This window comes from Nuphar pumila, chromosome 8 (genome assembly GCF_984573655.1).
Source record: "Nuphar pumila chromosome 8, dmNupPumi1.hap1.1, whole genome shotgun sequence".
In the NCBI taxonomy this organism is placed as follows: domain Eukaryota; kingdom Viridiplantae; phylum Streptophyta; class Magnoliopsida; order Nymphaeales; family Nymphaeaceae; genus Nuphar; species Nuphar pumila.
This window is the reverse complement of record NC_143256.1, coordinates 42968000-42992026: the sequence shown is the minus strand read 5'-3', so window position 1 is coordinate 42992026 and position 24027 is coordinate 42968000.

Genomic DNA, 24027 nt, shown 5'->3' with positions numbered 1-24027 from the left:
CGTTGACCACTCAGAGTCGCAGTTCACAATAACGACGCTCAAGTCTCCATGACTTAGCGTATATCGCAAGAGCCTCCTCAGGGCTATGAGTTGAACATCCACTTAAGTCTTCATGAGTTAGCGCAAGCCTCTTAAGGGTCGTGATTTGGATCTCTTGATCTAGTTTGCACGACTTAGCGCAAGCCTCTTTCGGCTGAATGTTGTGCTCAAGACGTTATACTTGGCACATCTGTATCCCATGCATCTAAGGACAACTCCTCGAGCATCGCTTAGTCGTGCGGATATAATATGGGTCTTTGCCCAGTCGGTCCAGTCGTATATCGATCATGACACCTTCACAAAGGTTTTGTAGGACTTGACTCAACAACGTCCATCTACTCATACATTCAAGCATCGCTGAACCTAGAGCAAATGCATTGTTTCGATATTTAACCTCTTCCACCCTTGGTACGCTGGTAAAACATTATTTGAGCATCAACTCGATGTTCTGAGGGTTGATTATTTCATGTATTTTAGATACCCCAGAGGCCTGTTGACCCTATCCATAGTAGAGCAGTGTATTTAAACTGGGAGAACCCTACTAGGCCCAATTCGGATGCATCATCTACTTGCAGTAGTTGGGTTCAATCCTTAGATCTTAAGGATAACCACAACCTCAAAACCCAAGAGTGACTGAGGCCATCGTGGACTCTATCAGGTCCAAAGTCAATACGTGTCACTCAAGGTTGTACCATCACTATCATTCCATAGTGAGCATAATTCCTGAAGGGGTCTGCTAGTCTTTCGATTACTTGGTCAGATATTGCATGCCATTTTAGGCAGCCCGTGCCTCAGCACTATGTAGATATGTACCCGACCCCATTTAATATGCCCCAATCATGGTCATCAACCGAGGGGGATACCTCTAACATGATCATCATCCATGGGGTATATGTGACCTTAAGTTTTATTCATATGCATGCTCGACCAAAAACTAGGGCGAGATATCAATTTTAAGAATGCATACACTGCGTATTCAACATATATATCTGACGATAGTTACGAGGCGAACGGGAGAACATCGAAGTGTCCCAAAGGGCTCAACCAAGAACTAGGATCAGATACTACTTCAGAAAGTATATGCTATATACAATCAAGCAAATAGTTGAGAGAGCTGAATCAACGAAGCAAACTTACTTCAAATTCTGAAAGAGACGACTCCTAGGTGCTTCGTCTGCTTCGAAGGCTTTGATCCTCCTTTCAAACGATCAAACTAGGTCAGATGAGGTCGACCTAGTTGAGAAAGAGGTAGAGCAGGTCAAGTTGCTTAACCCAAGTGGTTTGAACCAAACTGAGTTTGGTTCAAGTCAACTGGGTTCAGCAGGTTCAGACTTAGCCCAAGTAGGTTAGGTCTGGGTTCAGAAAATCAAACTAGAATCTGGGACCAAAAAGGACCTTGACTTTGACTTCAAACCAAACTAGGTTCAAGTCAAGTCAACTGGGTTTGGATCAGGTCAGGTGAGATAGGACTAGGTTAGGCAGGCTAGGACCAGGTCAGGCAGGCTCAGACCAAGTGGGCTAGGTAGGGGAGGTTTAGGAGAGAGAACAAGAGAGAGAGGGGTTGTCGATTTTTCAATGAGGGGGGCTCCTCTATTTATAGGCCAAGGAAGAAAAGCTTTCTTGCCTTTCTAAAGGTTATGCCTTATCCTTTTAACGGATAAGGCTTAGCCTATTTACCAAACCACCCCTTGCTTTAAAATAAAGACAAGAGGTTTCCTTGGTTATGGGGCCCACATGGAAATTCCATGAGATATTTTGTGGGTCCCACCAAATATTTTTTTAGGAATATTTTTGTGGGTCCCATCAACATTTATGTTTGTCCCACAAAAAAATTGGGTTTTGGCGATTTTTTTTTTAAATTCTAAATATGCTATTCTCTTCGTATTGATGTAACTAAGAAAGTTGGCTCATGAAAATCTCTTGATTTCGTTCAGGTAGGAAGTTATGACTTTCAAAATGGTTGAGGATATATTAGTGAAACGACGAATATCCTAAGTATATCTGGTTCATAGAAATCGATTTGTTTGGCATTTTGAGTATAAATGCTATTTTAACCTGGAAATGCCTCATGAATTTTATTTAAGAATTATCTAAAAAATTGTGGGTCTTACATCATTACCTCCTTAAAGGAATTTTGTCCGCAAAATTCAGGGAAGAGTACTACATGAATAACTTAGGATACTTTTCCCGCATGTTGGATTCAGGCTCCCAAGTGCAATCATCGATCCCATGATGTTGCCATTTCACCTTCACAAGTGGAATGACCTTTGTTCTCAACACTTGCTCCCGACGGTTCACAATTTTTACTGGTCATCCTTCCACCGTCATATCTTCTTGAATCTCAATATCTTCATGTTGGATGATGTGGGAAGGGTCATGAACGTAATTTCTAAGCATTGACACATGGAATACATTGTGTATCTGCATATACTGCGGTCGCAATGCTAATCAGTAGGCAGTCTCGCTGATCTGATTCAACACCTCGAAGGGACCAATGAATCTGGGGCTGAGCTTTCCCTTCTATTCAAAATGGAATACACTTTTGGTTGGGGAGACCTTGACGAAAACCTTGTCTCCAACCAAAAAAGTGAGCTCCCTACGTCGTTGATCGGCGTAGCTCTTCTGTCGAATCTGAGCAGTCAGTTGCTTCTTCTTGATCATATAGACAAGCTCAGGATAATGCTGCAACACAATGGGTGAGTCCAAGGTTCGCCCACCCACTTCGCCTCAATGGATTGGTGATTGGCAGGGTCGTCCGTAGAAGGCTTCATACGGTGCCATCCCAATACTAGCGTGGTGGCTATTATTATAAGCAAATTCAGCCAACACTAAGTAGGAGTCCCAATCACCTTTTCATTCTAACATATAGGCTCTTAGCATATCCTCAAGAGTCTGTATGGTTCGTTGAAATTGCCCATCGGTTTGGGGGTGGAATGCTGTGCTGAACTTGAGTTTTGTCTCCAGAGCTTTCTGCAGCTGCTCCCAAAAGTGAGAGGTGAACTTCGGGTCATAATCAGATATGATCGATATCGGCACTCCATGGAGTCTGGTGATTTTCTGGACATAGATCACTGTAAATATTTCCGTTGAGTATCGATCGTTGATTGGCAGAAAGTGAGCAAACTTGGTGAGTCTGTCAACAATCACCCATATTGAATCAAGTTATCTCTTGAATTGAGGTAATCCTATGATGAAATCCATCGTGATACCTTCCCATTTTCATTCAGGAATTTTGATCCATTGCATTTTACCGCCAGGTCGTTGATGTTCAATCTTAACTTGCTGGCAGATCAAACACTTTGAGACAAACATGACTACATCTCTTTTCATACCCCTCCACCAGTACTTTTTCTGCAAGTCTCGAAACATTTTGGTACCTCCAGGGTGAATAGTATACTTGCTATTATGAGCTTCCTAGAGTACTTCCTCTCTTAGCTCAGGGTTATTTGGAACCCATATCCTTTCTTCCATCCATATTCCTCCATCTTCTTTTAAATGGAAGAAAATATCATCTCGTTCAGCTTGAGCTTTTAATTCCAAGTACTGGGGGTCCTTGAATTATTCAGCTATAATTCGATCAAGGATCTCAATATGGATTATCAAACATGACAATTGAATCATTCCTTGATCAGCCAAGAATAGCTTCCAGTTGACAAAATCCTCCATCAATTTCCACTGTCCAGCGAGGCTAGAAAGAGTGCCAACAGTCTTTTGACAAAGGGCATCTGCTACAACATTCACCTTTCTAGGGTGATAAAAAAGCATGAATTCGTAGTCTTTGAGGAATTTCAGCCATCGTCGTTGCCGCATATTGAGATCTTTTTGAGAAAAAAGGTTTTTTAAGTTTTTATGGTCCGACATGACCTCAAATTTCTCTCTATATGGGTAGTGTCGCTAAATTTTAAGTGTGAACACCACCACGGCAAGCTCCAGGTTGTGGGTTGAATAGTTTTTCTTATGGATCCTTAATTGCCGTGATGCATAAGCGATCACTTTGCCATGTTGCATCAACACGCAACCCAGATCTGTTCCTGAGGCATCGGTATAAGCCATGAAGCCTCCTTGACCAGAAGGTAAGGTAAGGACAGAGGCAGTAGTAAGCTTTTGTTTGAGAACTTCGAAGCACTCCTTACACCGGTCGTTCCATTTGAACTTGACTCCCTTTTTCAAAAGTTTCATCACGGGTATTACGATTCGGGAGAAGTCCTGTATGAACTTTTGATAGTATCCGACAAGTCCCAGAAAGCTAAGTACCTCAGTGATATTTTCTGGCTGTTTTCAGTCTATCACAGCTTCCACCTTCTAAGGATCCACTGCGATTCCGTCTTTTGATATTACATGGCCAAGGAACATCACTTTGTCTAGCCAGAATTCACATTTTGAAAACTTGGCATAGAGTTGATTATCCTGAAGGATTTTCAAAACGATTCTCAAGTGCTCCTTATGTTGTTTCTCGTTCTCTAAATAAACGAGAATGTCATCAATGAAGATGATGACAAACGTGTCTAAGTATGGCATGAATACCCGATTCATTAGGTCCATGAAGGCAGCAGGAGCATTAGTGAGTCCGAAGGGCATTACTACGAACTCATAATGGCCATATCTCATTCGGAAGACAGTCTTGGGTATATCCTTCTCTTTAACTCTGAGTTGATGATACCCAGATCTGAGGTCGATCTTGGAGAACACTCTCGCTGTTCTGAGTTGATCGAGTAAATCCTCAATCCGAAGCAACATATATTTATTATTAATAGTTGCCTGGTTAAGCATCCGATAATCGATGCACAACTGAAGGGATCCATTCTTCTTATTTACAAATAGCACCGGAGCTCCCCACGGTGATGCACTCGAACGGATGAACCCTTGCTCCATCAGTTCTTCCAACTGACATTTCAACTCACTGAGCTCAACTGGGGCCATTCGATAGGGGGTCTTTGATATTGGTGTTATTTAAGGTAAGGACTGAATTCCAAATTCAACCTCACGAAGTGGCGGAAGTCCTGGCAATTTCTCCGGAAACACATCGAAAAACTCCCGTGATCATGCATATAATTAGGGTTTATTTCATATTAAAATATGCATGATTTCATGAGAAAATGTATTAAAAACCCAAATTTATGTTAGTTTCGAGTAAATGTGTTAAAAAAAATAGAAAATGCTTAAAAATTAGTTTCATTTTGCAATTTAGTGTGTATATTAGTAATTGTCATTAATATAGGAGGTCTAATTCTTGAAATAATAAAAAAATAGAGTTATAATACATTTACTAGAGGTTTTTATAAAACACAGGGTAATTGAGGTATTTTGTAAATAGTTTTTTTAGGAGAGGTTGTAAAATGGAAATGTCAAAAATAAGAGGAGCTTTGGAAATTTTCTATCAAAATTCTTTAAATGCCATACGTAAGAGGGAAAATGGGTCTTCCCTCTTTGCCAGAACCCTCTCTTCTTCCCCTTCCTCTCCACCTCTCCTTACCTCTTCTTCTCCTTCTCCATCTTTCTCTCTTCTTCCTTTTTTCCGGTGGAGCTAATCAATCGGGCGATTGCGTGAGGGTGGAAGGCCACCTCTCCTCTAACCTCTCAAGCTACGGTAAGTTCTTCTTCTTATCCTCTTCTTCTTCTTCTTTCTGAATGTTTATTCTTTGTATTGCTTGATTTTTGGCTGATCAACAATGTGGAAAAGATTAAAAAAAAAAAAACATAAAAAGAAAGAAAATAAAAAATAAACATATGCAAAGGAGTTCCAGCGACTGACAGAGCTCTGTCAGAATATTTTTTCTGATGAATAGTTTTGATAAATAGTTCCTTGCATTAATTTTTGATCAAAATATTGATCTGAATCTGCTAGATTAATTTCAGCATATCGATTATCTGAATCAATAGAACTTTGTTTCTAAAGAAGGATCGATCACCTGGATCGATCAAAATTTCTGGTGAATGTTTTGTTTTTCTGAAATCTGTAATAAGCCAACGGAGACCTCTAATTCACGATCATTCTTCTGGCAAGGTATACTTGTATCAGCTGTGGAATCGTGACTGCTAATCACGATTCACTGTGAAGCTTCCGGAATCCCTCTGCTCTCCGGTTGGATTTAAAAAAACAAACAAAACAAAACGAAAATCATCTCCTGTGAAGTTGCCGAAATCCACTCTGCTTCACCGAAATTCATTTTTCTTCACCATACAAATCAGTTTCACGGTGGAATGGTTTAATTGCCTAATTTTTGGATTGAATATCAGATTTCAATCGATTGATTACTATTTGATTTCTGTCAAATGCCTGAATTTCTGAAGTTTTGATCGGTTGTTTTTTAATTCTAGTAAGTTCACAAGTGACATTTGGCTCTTGTAAATAATGATCGATCATCTGGATCGATTGAATTGAAGTGTTTCATTTTCCTGTTTCTTTCATTCTTTAAATTCCTGTTTTTACATTATAGTCATTTTCCTGTTTAACATTGAATTTACTGTTTGTTTTTTTCCTGATTTACTGATTTCCTTTTCTTGTTTTGTATTTCCCGATTTTTCAAGTCATTTCCAGTTTGTTTTTCCTGTATTTTCTTGTTATTCAGCCTTTGCAATTCTTTCTAATTTTCCAGTTTTTACATGGTTTTTTTTTGTCCTTCCCATTTTTAATACCTGAATTTCTATTTTTCATTGGATAAAGGTTTGGTTTTCATTTCATGTATTTTCATTTTTCTGTTTTATTCATTACTTGTTCTATTTTTCAGTTTTGAAATTGTCAATTTCCTGCGCTTATTCCTTACAATTGTTGTTTTTAAATTCCTGTTTTTTATTGCATTGTCTCTCTTGCCTTTTGGTTTTTCCTTTCATTTTTCTGTTGCTAAAACACTCATTTCCTGTTTTCTAGATTCTATGCATTTTATTGTTGTATAAATGTTATAGTTTCTTGTTTTTCATTGAATTGTATTTCAGTATTTCTTGTTCCTGTTTGTTTTACAAGTCTTCTTGTTCTTTTAATACAGTCATTTCATGTTTTGTTAACTAGGTATTAGTTGTTAATTGAGTTGCCTGAATCATTAGTTAGTGTTAGTTACATAAAATAAGTTTGTTTAAATTAGTTTGTAATTGTTATTAGTCATTTAGATTTGTTGCATAATTTCCTTCATATTTTAGCATTTAGCTAGTTTAGTATAAGTTCTACTTTTATCTCATGTACTGCTCGTGTTCTTTTGATTTGTGCAGGATCGCACAGGAGTGGAGCAGAAGGAATCGAGTGACACGAAAGCGCAAGAGTAGAATATTTTTGCTTTATTTTTAGAATTAGGAATTTAATTCTGGGTTTGTAAATATTGCCTTTTATGCCCTCTGCAAAGGGTATTCATTCGTTGTAATAGTTAGTTGCTTGGTTTTCTAGCACATTTTATATTTTATATTTTGGCCATAAAGAATAGTTTACATTTGTGTGCTTGAATACAAAATATTTTCGTTCCCTGAATTTGACCCGGTCTCATCCACTAGTGAGAACCAGTTTTTATTATTTGATGTCTGGTTTTCACATGTTCTTCATTTAAAAATCTTTTCAAAATTACAATGATTTCAAAATAGACATCAATTTTTTGGCGTCATTGCCGGGGAACGGCGTAATACTAGTATTCACTTTATTGCCTAGTGTTTGTTTGCATTTAGGAGTAGAACCACGTATGTGCATATCGTAGAGACGAGCTTACTTTTCCTGCACAACCCACCCACTAGGATTCCCTTAGAGGTGACTGTGTACGATTGGTACTGTACACATAGATTTCATATTTCTTTTGCATAATCTCCATTGTGTGCAACTGTGTGGTGTTTGTTTAGTTTACTCGCTTTGTGGTTTGCGTTGTTTGACTGCTAGCACATTAGTTAGGTAGAAAACCTCATATTAGGACATGTGCTGCACTGGTCTACATCGAGGTGTATGCACAGGCGACGCTCGCTTGACTCCGAGCTGGTAGAACCGATTGAGGACCTAGAGTCCCTTATTAAGAGAGCCCAGAGATCTGCAACCATGGCTGAGAATCAACAGATGACTCGTCCTCTTAGGGAGTAGTACTTCATGCCCAACACTTATACTCCCGCCTCCTGTATCGGAAGACCTGATGTAGGAGCGAATCATTTTGAGATAAAGGCCAATGTGATCCAGATGCTACCTTTGTTTTATAGTCTTAGCAATGAAGACTCATATCGTCATCTCAACAATTTTTTTGAGATTTGCTCGATAGTGCGAATCAACAACTTTGAAGACGACGCTGTGAGGTTGACTCTGTTTCCCTTCTCTCTGAAGGATAAAGCCAAGCATTGGCTGAAGGTGTTAGACACAGTTCGAATTACCACGTAGGAACATATGCAAAGAGAATTTTTAAAAAAATATTTCCCAATCGGTAAGATGAACCAGTATCGAAAGGCCATCAATAGCTTTTTGCAAATAGAGGGGGAAATGTTCCACAAGACTTGGTAGAGGATGAAGGATCTTCTCTGCAAGTGTCCCCACCACCAGGTGCCTCGCTGGCAACTGGTGCAATATTTCTATGATGGTCTTACTGAGAAGAACCGTCAAATGGTGGATGCCGCGTGTGGGGGCACTTTTATGCTAAAAAATGAAGATGAAGCATGATCACTTTTTGAGACATTGAGCGAGAATTCGATGCATCATGCGACAACCTCACGGTTCGATAGGTCTACACCTGCACAGGATAGCACTAAGAAGGCAGGTATTTTCGAAATAGGGATGAACCTTGAGTTGAGCAACAAGGTAGACCAACTGTCCTAGAAATTAGATCAGTTTTTGTTGGGTCCCTCTCCTGCCATGCAGGTATGCGAGTCTTGCACACCATGTCCTCAAGTGTCCAGTTACGCCACAGTACCCTGAGTTTGTCCAAGAGCAAGCTCAGATGGCTCAAAACTTTGCTAGGTGCGCACCCAATCCATTTGCCAACACATATAACCTGGGCTGGCAAAACCATCCCAATTTCTCATGGCGCAACCCACAAACCCAACCCAATAACCCTTCCCATAGTCAACCCAGGCAAGACGGTTATGCGCCTGGATTTCAGAGATCAAGTTATCCCCCAGCCCAATCTGCTTATACTCAACCCCATTTTCACGAGCCTTCACCTAGTCAATCCTTCGAGGACAAGATTTTATAAGTGTTGAGCTCGCATACCCAGTCGATTGCAAAATTAGATACCCAAATGGGGCAGCTTGCCGAGGCGCTTAGCAGGCGAAGTGAGGGGGCATTGCCTAGCCCGGCTATAGTTAACCCTAGGAGTAAAGAGCCAATTCATAGCCTGCATATGACAGATGCACATCAAGAGCAGACTCAAGTAGTAACCCTTAGGAGTGGGAAGCAGTACCAAGAGAGGAAGGTTGCAGAAGAAAGAGAGAAGATAAGTGAGAAGCAACCTATCCCTAATGTTTTATCTCAGGAAAGCGAGAGGGTTCTTCCATCTGAGCCTTCACCATCCTACATTCTCAAAGCTCCCTTTTCTGAGGCGTTAGAGAGACCGAGAGCACTAGGTAAGTCCGGAGTGAACATGCAAGAGATGCTTTAGATATTCAAGAACGTTCAGATAAACCTCCCCTTACTAGATGTCATCCAACAAGTCCCTGCATATGCAAAGTTCCTCAAAGAGCTTTGTACGCAGAAAAGGAAGCTGAGGTCCCATGCCCAGAAAAAGATCTATTTGACTAGGCAGGTGAGTGCAGTATTGCAACACCAAACCCCTAAGCTCAAGGACCGAGGGACTCCTATCATCTCATGTGTCATAGTAAACATCATTGTTGGGCGTGCATTGCTCGACCTTGGGGCAAGTGTTAACATCTTGCTAGGTTTCTTCTATGACCAATTTGGATTGAAAGAGATGAAACCTACACCTATGACTCTTAGCTTGTGGATAGATCGATCAAGGTCCCGAGAGGGATACTTGAAGATGTTTTAGTCAAGGTGGAGGATTGTTATTTCCCTATCGACTTCGTGATATTAGATATGGAGGGAGTTGATAGCCTACGTCAGACCCCTATTATTTTTGGTCGCCCCTTCCTAGCTACCGCCAACGCATGCATCAATTGCCGCACTGGTGCGATGGATGTGTCATTCGGAAATAGGAAGATGAGGCTGAACATTTTTTGTGCTGCTATGGGGCCTGCTGATGAGGAGACTTCTGTCGAGGTTGATGTCATTCAATACCTCGTAGAAGCAGAATATGCTTGGTTGTTGAGTGATCCACCTCAGGAGGAGGATAATGAATCACTCGAAGAGGATCACCTAGGATTACTTGAGAATCAAACAGGTGATTTGAGTTGGATTTGGCACTTTGAGTCATTTCTCAATTTGGACGGGAACACAGTATGCAGTATCATAGATGACACTATTTTTCATAGAGTGCCCGATTGAGCTGTACTTCATGTCCATTGATCTCATGGACGATGAAGGTTTTTCCAGGGATCCGTCTGGCTGGGGACGTGAAACTTTGCGCTTTATGGGAGGCAACCCATATCTTGTATAGTATTAGATTTGTTTTGCATTTGTAGAATTTTATTAGGTTTTATTTTTTGTTTTCCATTTCATTCATGAGTCTTCATGTCATGTATACATTGCATTTATTGCATTCATAGAACGTGCATTTATACTTCATGTCAGGTCATTCTACTCTTTTCTCTCATTTATTGCATCTCATGTGCATTCACGTAGTTTCATATAAGCATGGGGGAGTGCCACTGGGACAGTGTCATTCAAGCATGGGGGAGGGTGTAGTTTGCTCACCTGAATATTTTTATCTACGTTCTTGCATATGTTTACACATCTTTCATGAAAAGTAGGTTTTTAAAGAAAGAGTTTGAACTTATATGAATGTTATTTCAAATCTAATGTTTTTAGAAGATTTTTAAGCCCCACAAAACGTTTTTTTGACATAGATCTAAAAATTATAGTTTTTTATGCAGATTTCAAAGAAATGATGATAGATACATGTTAGAATTTATTTTGAATCGCAAATATGAATATGCATAGTTTTATTTTTAAAAAAACTAAGCAAATGAACAAAAGCGCAAAAATGAGCTCAAAAAGTGAAAAAGCGCATGCGTTAGGTTGTTTGGATAATTTCACAATCCTTAGTAGATGGGACTTAGATGTAAGTTGAAGCTTTTGAGTTTCATTTCGAAGAGGAGAGTGGTAAACTTCGTGATCTCAAGTATCTGAGAACAAACACAAGTTGAAGTGTTTGACTCTCATGTTATAAAGGTAAATGAAGGAAGTCACTTTAATGTCTTAGTTGATATCTTTTTGTATGCATTGAAAAAGTATAGAAGATATTAGCATTGCACAAAGCATAAATGCAAACCACACGCAAGCTATAAGAGAAGAATGAATGAGCAAAAAGAAAAAGTGTGAAAAAAAAGAAGAAAGAAAGAAAAGAGTTTAAAAAGAAAAAGTTCAATGCTTAGAGGTGTGTTTTTTAAAATCTGTGCAGAAAACATATGAGTGAGAATAAATAAATAATAACTTGTTTTTATTGGATTTTCTAAGAATAAAACATAAATAATTGTGATATTTAGAAAAGTGAAAGAAATTCTTTTTCTGTGGTGGTATATAAAAGACTCTAATTATGTTTTGATTTTTTTTTGTAACAAAAAATATTTGTGAAAACAAAGTCTTTAATTACCTACTATTTATGAGGATGTGTAATATTATGCATACATGACAGAGATGTTTGTGGGTAGCATCACTGGAAACCTTCACGAGACCTTACTCGTCCACTAGGGTAACCCAAGGGTTGAAAGGGCTTGTTGCATGTGCTAAATGCAACTGTGATTCCTACGAAAGTGAGTTAGTGATAGTTTGATTTTTTGCATTTGTCTAGTTTGCTCGAGGACCAGCAAAACAAAAACATGGGGGTATTTGATCATGCATATAATTAGGGTTAATTTCATATTAAAATATGCATGAATTCATAAGAAAACATATTAAAAACCCAAATTTATGTTAGTTTCGAGTAAATGTGTTAAAAAAAAAATAGAAAATGCTTAAAAATTAGTTTCATTTGGCAATTTAGTGTGTATATTAGTAATTGCCATTAATATAGGAGGTCTAATTCTTGAAATAATAAAAAAATAGAGTTATAATAGATTTAGTAGAGGTTTTTATAAAACACAAGGTAATTGAGGTATTTTGTAAATATTTTTTTTAGGAGGTTGTAAAATGGAAATGTCAAAAATAAGAGGAGCTTTGGAAATTTTCTATCAAAATTCTTTAAATGCCATACGTAAGAGGGAAAATGGGTCTTCCCTCTTTGCCAGAACCCTCTCTTCTTCCCCTTCCTCTCCACCTCTCCTTACCTCTTCTTCCCCTTCTCCCTCTTTCTCTCTTCTTCTCTTTTTCCGGTGGAGCTAATCAATTCGGCGATGGCGTGAGAGTGGAAGGCCACCTCTCCTGTAACCTCTCAAGTTACGGTAAGTTCTTCTTCTTATCCTCTTCTTCTTCTTCTTTCTGAATGTTTATTCTTTGTATTGTTTGATTTTTGGCTGATCAACAATGTGGAAAAGATAAAAAATAAAGAAAACATAAAAACAAAGAAAATAAAAAATAAACATATGCAAAGGAGTTCCAACGACTGACAGAGCTATGTCGGAATATTTTTTCTGATGAATAGTTTTGATAAATACTTCCTTGCATTACTTTTTGATCAAAATATTGATCTGGATCTGCTGGATTAATTTCAGCATATCGATTATCTGAATTGATAGAACTTTGTTTCTAAAGAAGGATCAGTCACCTGGATCGATCAAAATTTCTGGTGAATGTTTTTTTTTTCTGAAATCTGTAATAAGCCAACGAAGACCTCTGATTCACGATCATTCTTCTGGCAAGGTATACTTGTATCAGTTGTGGAATCGTGATTAATCACGATTCACTGTGAAGCTGCCGGAATCCCTCTGCTCTCCGGTAGGATTTAAAAAAAAACAAAACAAAACGAAAATCATCTCCCGTGAAGCTGCCGGAATCCACTCTACTTCACCGGAATTCATTTTTCTTCACCATACAAATCAGTTTCATGGTGGAATGGTTTAATTGCCTAATTTTTGGATTGAATATCAGATTTCAATCGATTGATTACCATTTGATTTCTGTCAAATGTCTGAATTTCTGAAGTTTTGATCGATTGTTTTTGAATTCTGGTAAGTTCACAAGTGGCATCCGGCTCTTGTAAATAATGAGCGATCATCTGGATCGATTGAATTGAAGTGTTTCATTTTCCTGTTTCTTTCATTCTTTAAATTCATGTTTTTACATTACAGTCATTTTCCTGTTTAACATTGAATTTTCTGTTTGTTTTTTTCCTGATTTCCTGTTTTCCATTTCTTGTTTTGTATTTCTTGAATTTTTAAGTCATTTCCAGTTTTTACATGTTTTTTTTTGTCTTCCTGTTTTCAATACTTGAATTTCTGTTTTTCATTGGATAAAGGTCTGGTTTTCATTTCATGTATTTTCAGTTTTCTATTTTATGCATTACTTGTTCTATTTTCTAGTTTTGAAATTGTCAATTTCCTTCGCTTATTCCTTACAATTGCTATTTTTAAATTCCTGTTTTTCATTGCATTGTCTCTCTTGCCTTTTGGTTTTTCCTTTCATTTTTCTGTTGCTAAAACACTCATTTTCTGTTTTCTAGATTCTATGCATTTTCTTGTTGTATAAATGTTATAGTTTCTTGTATTTCATTGAATTGCATTTCAGTATTTCTTGTTCCTGTTTGTTTTACAAGTCTTCTTGTTCTTTTAATATAGTCATTTCATGTTTTGTTAACTAGGTATTAGTTGTTAATTGAGTTGCCTGAATCATTAGTTAGTGTTAGTTACGTAAAATAAGTTTGTTTAAATTAGTTTGTAATTGTAATTAGTCATTTAGATTTCTTGCAGAATTTTCTTCATATTTTAGCATTTAGCTAGTTTAGTATAAGTTCTACTTTTATCTCGTGAACTGCTTGTGTTCTTTTGATTTGTGCAGGATCGCATAGGAGTGGAGCAGAAGCGATCGAGTGACACAGAAGCACAAGAGTAGAATATTTTTGCTTTATTTTTAGAATTAGGAATTTAATTCTGGGTTTGTAAATATTGCCTTTTACGCCCTCTGCGAAGGGTATTCATTCGTTGTAATAGTTAGTTGCTTGGTTTTCTAGCACATTTTATATTTTACATTTTGGCAATAAAGAATAGTTTAGATTTGTGTGCTTGAATACAAAATATTCCCGTTCCCTAAGTTCGACCCGGTCTCATCCACTAGTGAGAACCAGTTTTTATTATTTGATGTCTGGTTTTCACATGTTCTTCATTTAAAAATCTTTTCAAAATTACAACGATTTCAAAATAGACATCATCCTGCACCACTTCCAAACTCTCAAGGGACTGAATATTTGAATTTTCCACTGACAGGCTCAATAGGAAGGCTACACAACCCTTCCTAAGGTATTTTTGTGCCTTAAGAGCTGATATGAGCCATTTTTGTGGGACAGGTTTGGATAACCGGTATTCCACCTTAGGCAATTTTGGTCGAGGTAGAATCACCCTGTCGTCGCGGCATAAAATCCTGGCATTGTTCTGGGCCAACCAATTCATCCTCAGAATGACATCGTACTGTGATGATGCATGAAACACACATCATGTTAACGAGTTATTCATGCATTTGGTAGTGAGATTAAAGTTTAAAACCCATGTTTAGATGCATTTTGATAGTAAGGGGTTGTGGTTCAAATTTCAGAGAAATCTGAGTTAAAATGAGAGAGTTATGGCTATTTTAGTGTTCTGGCATAAATTTCGAGGTGGATCGGATCCATATCCGACCCAATTAGGCTGTTTTGGACCTTGGATCAACCTTTAGAAAGCCCAAATCCAACCCACACGCATATCCATACCCATTTAGAAAACATTTTGCAGAAAACCCCCCAAAAAGTGGCGCAGGGTAAAAAATTTCATTATAACTGTTTTTGAAAAACACCAAAAGTATAAATTCTAGTTTTCAGCAAACCCTAGGCGTCTTTGGCATTGGGATTGATGCCTCCTAATGTGAATCTAAGTCCATCCCCTTTCCAGCCTCTCATTCCATCACATTTTGCATTGAAGATTGGGTTTTTGCTTGAAATCAAGCATTATTCCATCTCCCTTCTCATTCCTATTCATTTTTTTATCCTCCTTGCTGTGTTTAATCACCATTTGCTGTGTTTTTGCAGGTGTAGCAGAGGTGGAGACCATTTATCTTGCTTGGAAGTGAGAAACACCCCAACAAGATGAGCCGACCCTACCTCCATCCGGTTTTCTAAGCCCTCCGATCGCGAATCCGCACTCGTTCCATCTTCAGTGGATCTCCAACGTGTTGCAGCTGTAGATACCCTGCTCGTGGAGATATTCCAGCATTCTCGAACAGTCTGAGACGTCAAGCTAGTGCCATTGTCTGCTCTCTTCTCCCCCACAATCGTTGGATCGCCCTGGAGGTAGGTCTTCTTCTATCTTTTCTTCTAGTTAAAACCTAAATCGTGTGTGCTTGTTTTCGTGTTTTATTTTCTGTGTGTCTGCTGTATTTTTCTTGTTTCAGCCCTAGTATAGAACTCGTGCACAGACCAGCACGATAGATCTAGATTGTCCTTCATTTTTCAATGTTTTAATTATTGCGTTTTAGCCGTTTTAGCCAAAAACGTGAGGATCGGCTAGATCTAATTCTAGCCGATCTTAACTTCTCGTTCTCTCTGTTTTTTCATACTATTTCAATTGAAAATCAATTTCAAAATTTTGTTTTGATGTATTTTGGTTGTTGGGTTTAAAGCAAAGGGCGTGTTCAAGTGAAAACCAAAAATCGGCTAGATTAATTCTAGCCGATCTTGGTCCAATTTTTTTTGTGAAGTCTATAGACGTTTTTGCAGTAGAAATTGGTTAGCAGACCGTGGTCAGTCTGTGTTCCATTTGATTTCGTTGAAGATTTAGATTGACTTGGTTCTAGGTATGTCGTGTGAATGTTTTTTTTTAAATTCGTTGAATGAAAAGTGGAAGTTAGGTGAGTGTGATTTCAGTTTGTTGGTTGTGTGTCTGCTTGCGTCCTGTTAGTTTCACAGTTTTGTGAGGGTTGGGTTGGTTAAGGTCTTCATTTTAGGATTGTTCTAAATATCGTTTGGTGTTTTGGTGTTCTATTTCTATTGAGAAAAATACAAAAATCGAGGTTTATTGTTTTCTTTGTTTTATAGCTTTGTTCAGCCGGCTGTAGGTTTCTATATAGTTTAGTTTAGTTTTTTTTTCAATAGTATAATTGTTGCTTCATGCTTAGTTTAAGTTAGACTTTAATTGTGCAATAGGGTTATTAGTGTTCATTCTAAATTCTTAGTGTTTTAGGTTATGCGTGTAGTTAGGTTTTTGTTCAAGTTTTATGTAATGTGTATTTCCAGCATACTATTAAATTAATGTGTTTGCATTAGTGTATTTAGATTAATTAAGATCATGTGTTAATTTAGAATGGTCATTAGAATGGTACTATTTGATTAGTTTTGAAATTGTGTGTTAGTAGTAGAAAAAGTTGATTTTTAGCGTAAGTAGTCATCATCTCCAAGGAGGGGCGTCAGCCATTAGAGCTCCAATCGAGTTCTAGGCTGTTTTTGTTAAGTGTTTTGTGCATTTAGAAAGTCATTAAGGTGTCTAGATTCATTGTATTAGGAGTTAGTATGTTTAGACGTTTTTCTTTTAGTAGTTGGCAATTTTGAATTAGGTGTTGTTTCCTTTAGTGTAGAGAGTGATATTTTCCAAGTTCAATCTTGTCTTATTTTAGTTAGATTTTGATTCAATCCATATAGAGGTAGGTTCATTTCCTTGTCTAAGCTAAATTGATTTTCGGGAGAGGATATGTGAGTAATTGCATTTTGGAATTTAATTTGGTAAGTTGGAGATCTTCTAAAATCGTGGTGTGTGTTTAAAGAAAGATTTAAAGCTTGATTGTCAAGTCAAAGTAGAAGGTAGTTATCTATTGAGATTTGGAAATATCTCTTGCAAATTAAATCACCTTCCAAAGTGGTGTCCACGGTTTTGAGAAAGAATAGTTAATTGTCATCCAATCATTTTGAAAAAGTTCAAAACGTGTGGCCCTTGTTGAGCTGGACGGTTTCAATCCTTGGTTGCCCATTTTATTTATCAAGCCATTATAGCAATTGTTACCCCTTGGCTTGGACGGTTTTGAGTTGATTTAAAATTTCCAAAAGGATCAAAGGCAAGTTAAAAAAGTGTAACTCCTCTCTAGTTGGACGATTTTTGGATAGTCTAAGTTTTCCAAATTTATTCCTGAGCATTTACTCACATTTATATCCATTTACTTAATAGTATATTCTACATTTAGAATTGTTTATTTAAAGTTAATTGGTCATTATTTTAGGATTAAGATTGAGTCCCTAATTAGACAAGTTTTAATTACGATTAGGATAGTAATGTGTTAGGTGTATAGATTTGTTAGTATTAAGTGACTTTGTTATTTGTAATGCAGTAGATGTTTATTTTTTCATTTCCTAATTTAGTAATGGTCTAGCATAGTCAACTTAGTTGACCTAGCCAGGTGTGGCGTGAACCTAGTCCTAGTCATATCTTAAAACCGCCCCATTTTGGTTTTTAGTGGTTTATTTAACTTTAGTTTTAATTTATATTAGCTTTAGTATAAGTTAGTTTAGTTCTTCACTTAATCGATTTAGTTAGATTTTAGAAGTTAGTGTTTATTTAATGTGTAGTTGTTCATTATGTTTGATTTGATCATTTCATTTAGTTAAATTGTATTTAGTTATTATTAACTGTAGCTGCTAATTCATACAGTTAGGTGTGCACTTTTAATTACATTAGTTGCAATTGCATTAGTAGTTCACTTAGCTTTAGTCATACTTTGCATATCGTATTTCATTTTTATTTCATTTAGCATAACTGCATTTAGTAGCTGCATATAAATTGTTATTCAGTATCATTTAGGTTTGCATTAGGGTTAGATTGCATCCTTAGGGTTTAAAATAGACTTACAAAGTGAATAGTGCATTGAAATCAAAACCCGATTTTTGCCCTGTCGCACTGTCGTCATTTCATGTGCAACAATTTCGATCTTTCCAAATATTATTTTTCTATTCACTTTATTGGCGTGTTAACTGAATGCAGACCAAATTTCAGCTCGATCCGAGTTGATTTGGTCTGATTTTTAAGCGTTTTGTGAAAACTGCTTTTTCGGATTTTAAAATTTCGGGACCTGCGATATCCAGATTTTTTCCAGTTTTGAAACACTTATATCTGGAGTTCCAGATATTATTTTTTAATTCTGTAAAAACTATCAGATTCTTGAATCTGTTAGTTACAGAATAGAATAAATTTTGGGAAAATCGGACCTCGTTTTTTTTGTCAAACAGTCATTTTTCGAAGAGCTGTCAGAAGTCTATTTTGCACTAGTTAGGGGTAGATTTGTAATTTAATTCATTTAGTCATTTTTCGGTTGGTTTTCATCAGTTTCTGCATTTTAATTGCTGCATTTGCATCATCCAGTATTATTAGACTTAGATTAATTGAATTTAGAATTAGTTTGATATTTTCTTGATTATTTTATTATTAATTAGGTTTTATTTGTTTAAATTCTTCAGAATTAGGTTTAATTTACATTTTAGTTTAGTTTCATTAAGTAATTTACTAAATTTGCATTCTTTTGGGTTTTTAGGTTGAAAAGCATAAGAAATTTCCAGGGATTCTTGTCCAGGTGAGAAAACTTTGAGAAGTAGTGAAAAGACAGAAGTACCCTTGGCGTGCAACAAAAGATTGAAGAGCTTTTCTCATTAGTTGTAGTTTTAATTTGTAATTGTTTTAGCATTGTATTTGTAACTAGTGTTTCTTGATTAATAAATTGAATTTCTTAGAAATATTTGAGTAACTCCCGTTCCCTGTGGATTCGACCCGTACTTACCACTTCGTGGAAAGTCGGTTATTTACTTTTGGTTGACGATTTTCCAAAGATTTTATTGAAAAGCTATCTTTTAAAAAGAGCATTCAGAAAAATTCAACCATACTGCACCATATCGATTAATATGACATCAATAGGCAAGTGTTGCCCTGCTATTTCTATATCCAGGTTCTTCACACACCAGATGCATTTGGTGCATGAGCCCAACGGATTATATACCTCAATCATTTTATCAACCGGTTGCATCGAGGCATGCAGTTGTTTGGTGAAATCATCAAAGATAAAGGTATGAGTAGCAGCATAATCAAACAAGACGTAAGTAGCATATTCATTAACAGGTACGGTACCTTCAATCAGGTCATCATTTTTTACTTGTTCAGTCGTTACAGCATATACACGACCTGCAACAAGGCTTGGTTCTATTCTAGGTGGTGGTCATTGAAACTGTGGACGTTGTGGCGCTTGTCGAGAGGGTTGATAGATCCGGTATTCCTCCTCTGCTTATCTGCATCCTTCTTGGTGCAATCCCTTATAAAGTGGCCCACTTTGCCACAATAAAGACAACCACCAATGTCATGAGGACATGGTCTCCCAGAGTGGTTCACACGACACTTCGGGCAGCTGAAGTTGGATTGCTGGCTATTCGGAGTCATATTTTGACTTGGCCTCATGACTTGTTGAGTATTGTTCCCACCTTGGATTTTCTCTTTTGAAAGGGTTGTCGTGAATCTTGGCCACTTGAGAACGTTCTTTTACGGTCCCCATCATCAACTATGGGCCTCTTTGCTACAATCACTTTAGATCGTGCCCAATCCTCTTGGATTTTTGAAGTTGCCGCTACCGCAGCTTGAAAAGTCGAGGGCATGCTTATTATCACAAGAGATCATAACCCTTCTCGTAGACTATTTACGTACTTGTTGGCCCTTTCCTGGTCTGTCTTGAACAATTGGGAGCAATACCGCTCGAGATTTTAAAATTTGGTAGTATAGTCGGTAAGACTCATACCACCCTGTTCCAATTCCAGAAACTTCATCTTCTTTTTGTTTCTGGAGTGCAACAAGAAGTAGTAATCCATGATAGTCCTCCGAAAGTCAGTCCATGGGATGACTTTGATTTGTGAGAACTGGATCAACTTAGTGGTATCCCACCACTTCCATGCATTGTCCTTAAGTCTGTACATGTCAAAATTTATCTTTTTCTCCTCTGGTACCCCCAATACCAGGAAAGCACATTCTGTCTCTTCGATCCAGCTTTCTGCGAGTTCTGGATCAGCTCTTCCGACAAAAATCGGTGGGTCAAGCTTGATGAACTTCTCATAAGTTACTCTTCCAAGGTTCTCGTTTCGTGAAGTGACTGGTTCTGGCCTCGTCTCACGGATGACTGTCACCAGGTTGTTGAGTGTCTCTAGCAGGAACCCCTGCGTATGGGACTCCTCGCTTGGCATGATTTTCTTTGTTGTAGGAGCCATTTATCTATTTATACACAAGCACTTGTTTTAGTTTCTCGATGTATATGAGGAAATAAAGCTTTATTTACTTATATACATTCATTACACAAGCATCGCCATTATATACAAGTGTCATGCCACACTGGCAGACATAGGCGGCGAGAAATTATATACATGAGTCTATTGACTCCAAAACATTACAAGTCTCTTAAGAACTGGATTTTCTCGATGTGTATGACCTCATAAAACCTCATCGGTTGCCACATCGCCTTGGATTAGGCACAACTAGAGTTGGCTTGGACGGTACTTCCGCACTCTCAAGCGAATCCTCTGGGTAGATTAGTGATGCTTGTTCACTTTCCCACATTGTAGCATTATGACTCAGGAAGTCCGAGATTATACTAGGATAGGAGTTGTATCCCTCTCTCTGGCTATTCAGACTCGGTGTTTGTGATACTGCTCCATTTCCCCAGATAATAACACTATGACTCGAGGAGTCTGAAATCATGATTGGTGAATGAAAGGAATCTCTGCTTTCATTCGGATCATGCAAGCTTGACATATGTGATGCCAGGTGGTAGCTTGGTGAGCAATTGAATTCCTCAAGTAAGTTCAAATCAAAGTCTCTCAGACTTGGTGATCCATCAGAAGTTATTGAGGTACTGCTACTCTTAATACTTGAGTGATGTGGTCCACTAACGCGCGAGGTTTCATCCTTAAGACCATTCGATGCCCGCCGATCCATATCGACGGTATATCTCCTTTGGCATTTGTTGAGAGAATGCCCATCTTTGCCACAATACTGACAGTCTTGGACCTCATAGGGGCATATTCACTCATCGTGCATAAACTTGCAACAATAGTAGTATCGGCGCGAGTCATGAGTTGTCATCTATACAAAGATGCACCCAGATCAGAAAAGTATAAAATTTATACTTACAATGCGATACCATGAACATGACGGATCTTGAACCAGGTTTCTCAGACACATGCTTTGATACCAATTCTGTAACGCCCCGAATTTCCAAAACAAAGCTAAGTTAAAATTTTCATGAATTTTTTTTCTTTGCAGCGGAACTTAGAAAAACTTTTAGCAGCGGAATCAGATGATAATGAGTCGTTAGTTTTAGAAAACTCTAGGCACATTACAGGTATGTGGTCAAGCAACTCATTACCACTAAAGTGTTCCATTTTATCGAAAACCACATATTTATTACAACATCATTGCTTGGAAAAGCAGTATAAGTTCAATAAAAAGGAAGCAATACAACTCTGTCTAGAGAAACCCTGGAACTCAATGTCGCCTTGCTCTGCATATCGCAATGCAGGTCCAACACCTGAAATCTCCATAAAATGGGGTCAGAACCACTGATGGTCTGGTAAGCAAGCAATCATACATCCATTCAACTCAAGTAAATACGTTGATCACTCAGGGTCGTAGTTCGCAATAACAACGCTCAAGTCTCTATGACTTAGCATATATCACAAGAGCCTCCTTAGAGATATGAGTTAAACATCCACTCAAGTCTTCATGACTTAGCGCAAGCCTCTTAGGGGATGTGATTTGGATCTCTTGCTCAAGTCTGCACGACTTAGCGCAAGCCTCTTCCGACTGAATGTCGTGCTCAAGACTTTATACTTGGCACATTTGTATCCCACGCATCTAAGGACAGCTCCTTGAGCTTTGCTTAGTCACACAGATACAACACGGGGTTTTGTCCAGTCAGTCCAGTCATATATCGATCACGATAACTTCATAAAGGTTATGCTAGACTTGACTCAACAACGTCCATCCACTTATACATTCATGCATCGTTGAACCTAGAGCTAATGCATTGTTTCGATATTTAACCTCTTTCAATCTTGGTACATGGGCAAAGCATTGTTCGGGCATCAACTCGACATTCTAAGAGTTGATTATTCCATGTATTTTAGATACCTCAGAGGCCTGTTGACCCTATCCATAGTAGGGTGGTGTATTTCAACCGGGAGAACCCTACTAGGCCCAATTCAGATGCATTATCTACTTGTAGTAGCTGGGTTCAATCCTTAGATCTTAAGGATAACCACAACCTCAAAACCCATGAGTGACTGAGGCCATCGTGGACTCTATCAGGTCCAAAGTCAATATGTGTCACTCAAGGTTGTACCATCACTGTCATTCCACAGTGAGCATAATTCCTCAAGGGGTCTGCCAGTCTTACAATTACTTGGTCAGATATTACATGTCATTTTAGGCAGCCCGTGCCTCAGCACTATGTAGATATGTACCCGACCCCATTTAGTATGCACCAATCACGGTCATCAACCGAGGGGGATACCCCTAATACGATCATCAACCGCGGGGTATATGCTAACTTAAGTTTTATTCATATGCATGCTTAACTCTGCTCTCGACACTGCAGCCATCATGAGCATCTCACCTCTTTCGGATGAAAACAAAACACTCTGGCTCTGCGGCCCTTATGAGTCTGGTCATATAACAGTTCTCAATGAGCATGCATATGACTCAATCTCAACGGATTGATCGCTCGACGTATTTTTACGCAACGAGCTCATAACCTAGTCAAGGCACATCCACTACTCTGGCGCAGCGACCCTTACGAGTAAGGTGCCCTTACAAGTATCAGAGAGACGAGTCATTCTGACATCATTTCATCAATGGCATCATCGTGCCTTTTAACCAGTTCTGGCAGCTCTTCTGCCAACCATTTTGCCAGCACCTCCCCTGCTCTAACGGCAGGAGTACGATGATCCTTTCTACGTTGTAGAAAGTGTTCAACGAACTGGGTAGCAACTCCTCTGTATGACGGAGTAACCTGCTACATTCTTTCTGAGCTATTTCTAGTTTCTTCAGAAATTTCAGCAGCACTTCCTCTCTTTGATGGAGAAAGCGTGCATTTCTTTTAACCATTTCAGCGACATCTCCCCTTTTTGGCAGGGAAATCGCTACGCTTAACTCAGGGATGGATGCACACCGTCGTGCATACCCCACATCCATCAAGGTTGATTGGATCCATTTTAACATTTCAGAATCTAAATTGAGTTTTGAACTAGATCCAGGGTATTTTTCAAAGAAATTTTGAAATTCAAAGTTTTTTCTTGGATTTGGGGATAAAAATTGGATTTTGATTTTAAATATGAAATCCCCAAATTGATTTTGAATAAAAATTGAATTTTGAAACTGGATGTGGATCCATTTTGGTATTTAAAAATCCAAACTGAATTTTGAACTGGATCCAAGGTATTTGTTTAAAAGTTTTTTACAAAATGGTGGATTTGAATTCCAAAGATTGATTTTGAAATTCGAATAAAAAATTGAGTTTTGAAAAAGATCTGGATCCGAACTTTTGAAAAAGATTGGATTTGGATCTCAATCTAAAGGAAATTTGGTTCGAAATGGGAATCAAACTGTGAATATGGGTTTCTGAAGAATTAAACATGGAAAAAGCCCCAAATTCATAATAAATTTGGGATTTTGGATTTGGATCTGATCCCGATAATGAAATTGGATCTAGATTTGAATCAGAATTCCAAGAGTGAAATTGAACCTCAGATGTTAGATTGATCCGAGTTTAGAATTTGATTAAACTGAACTTTTGAA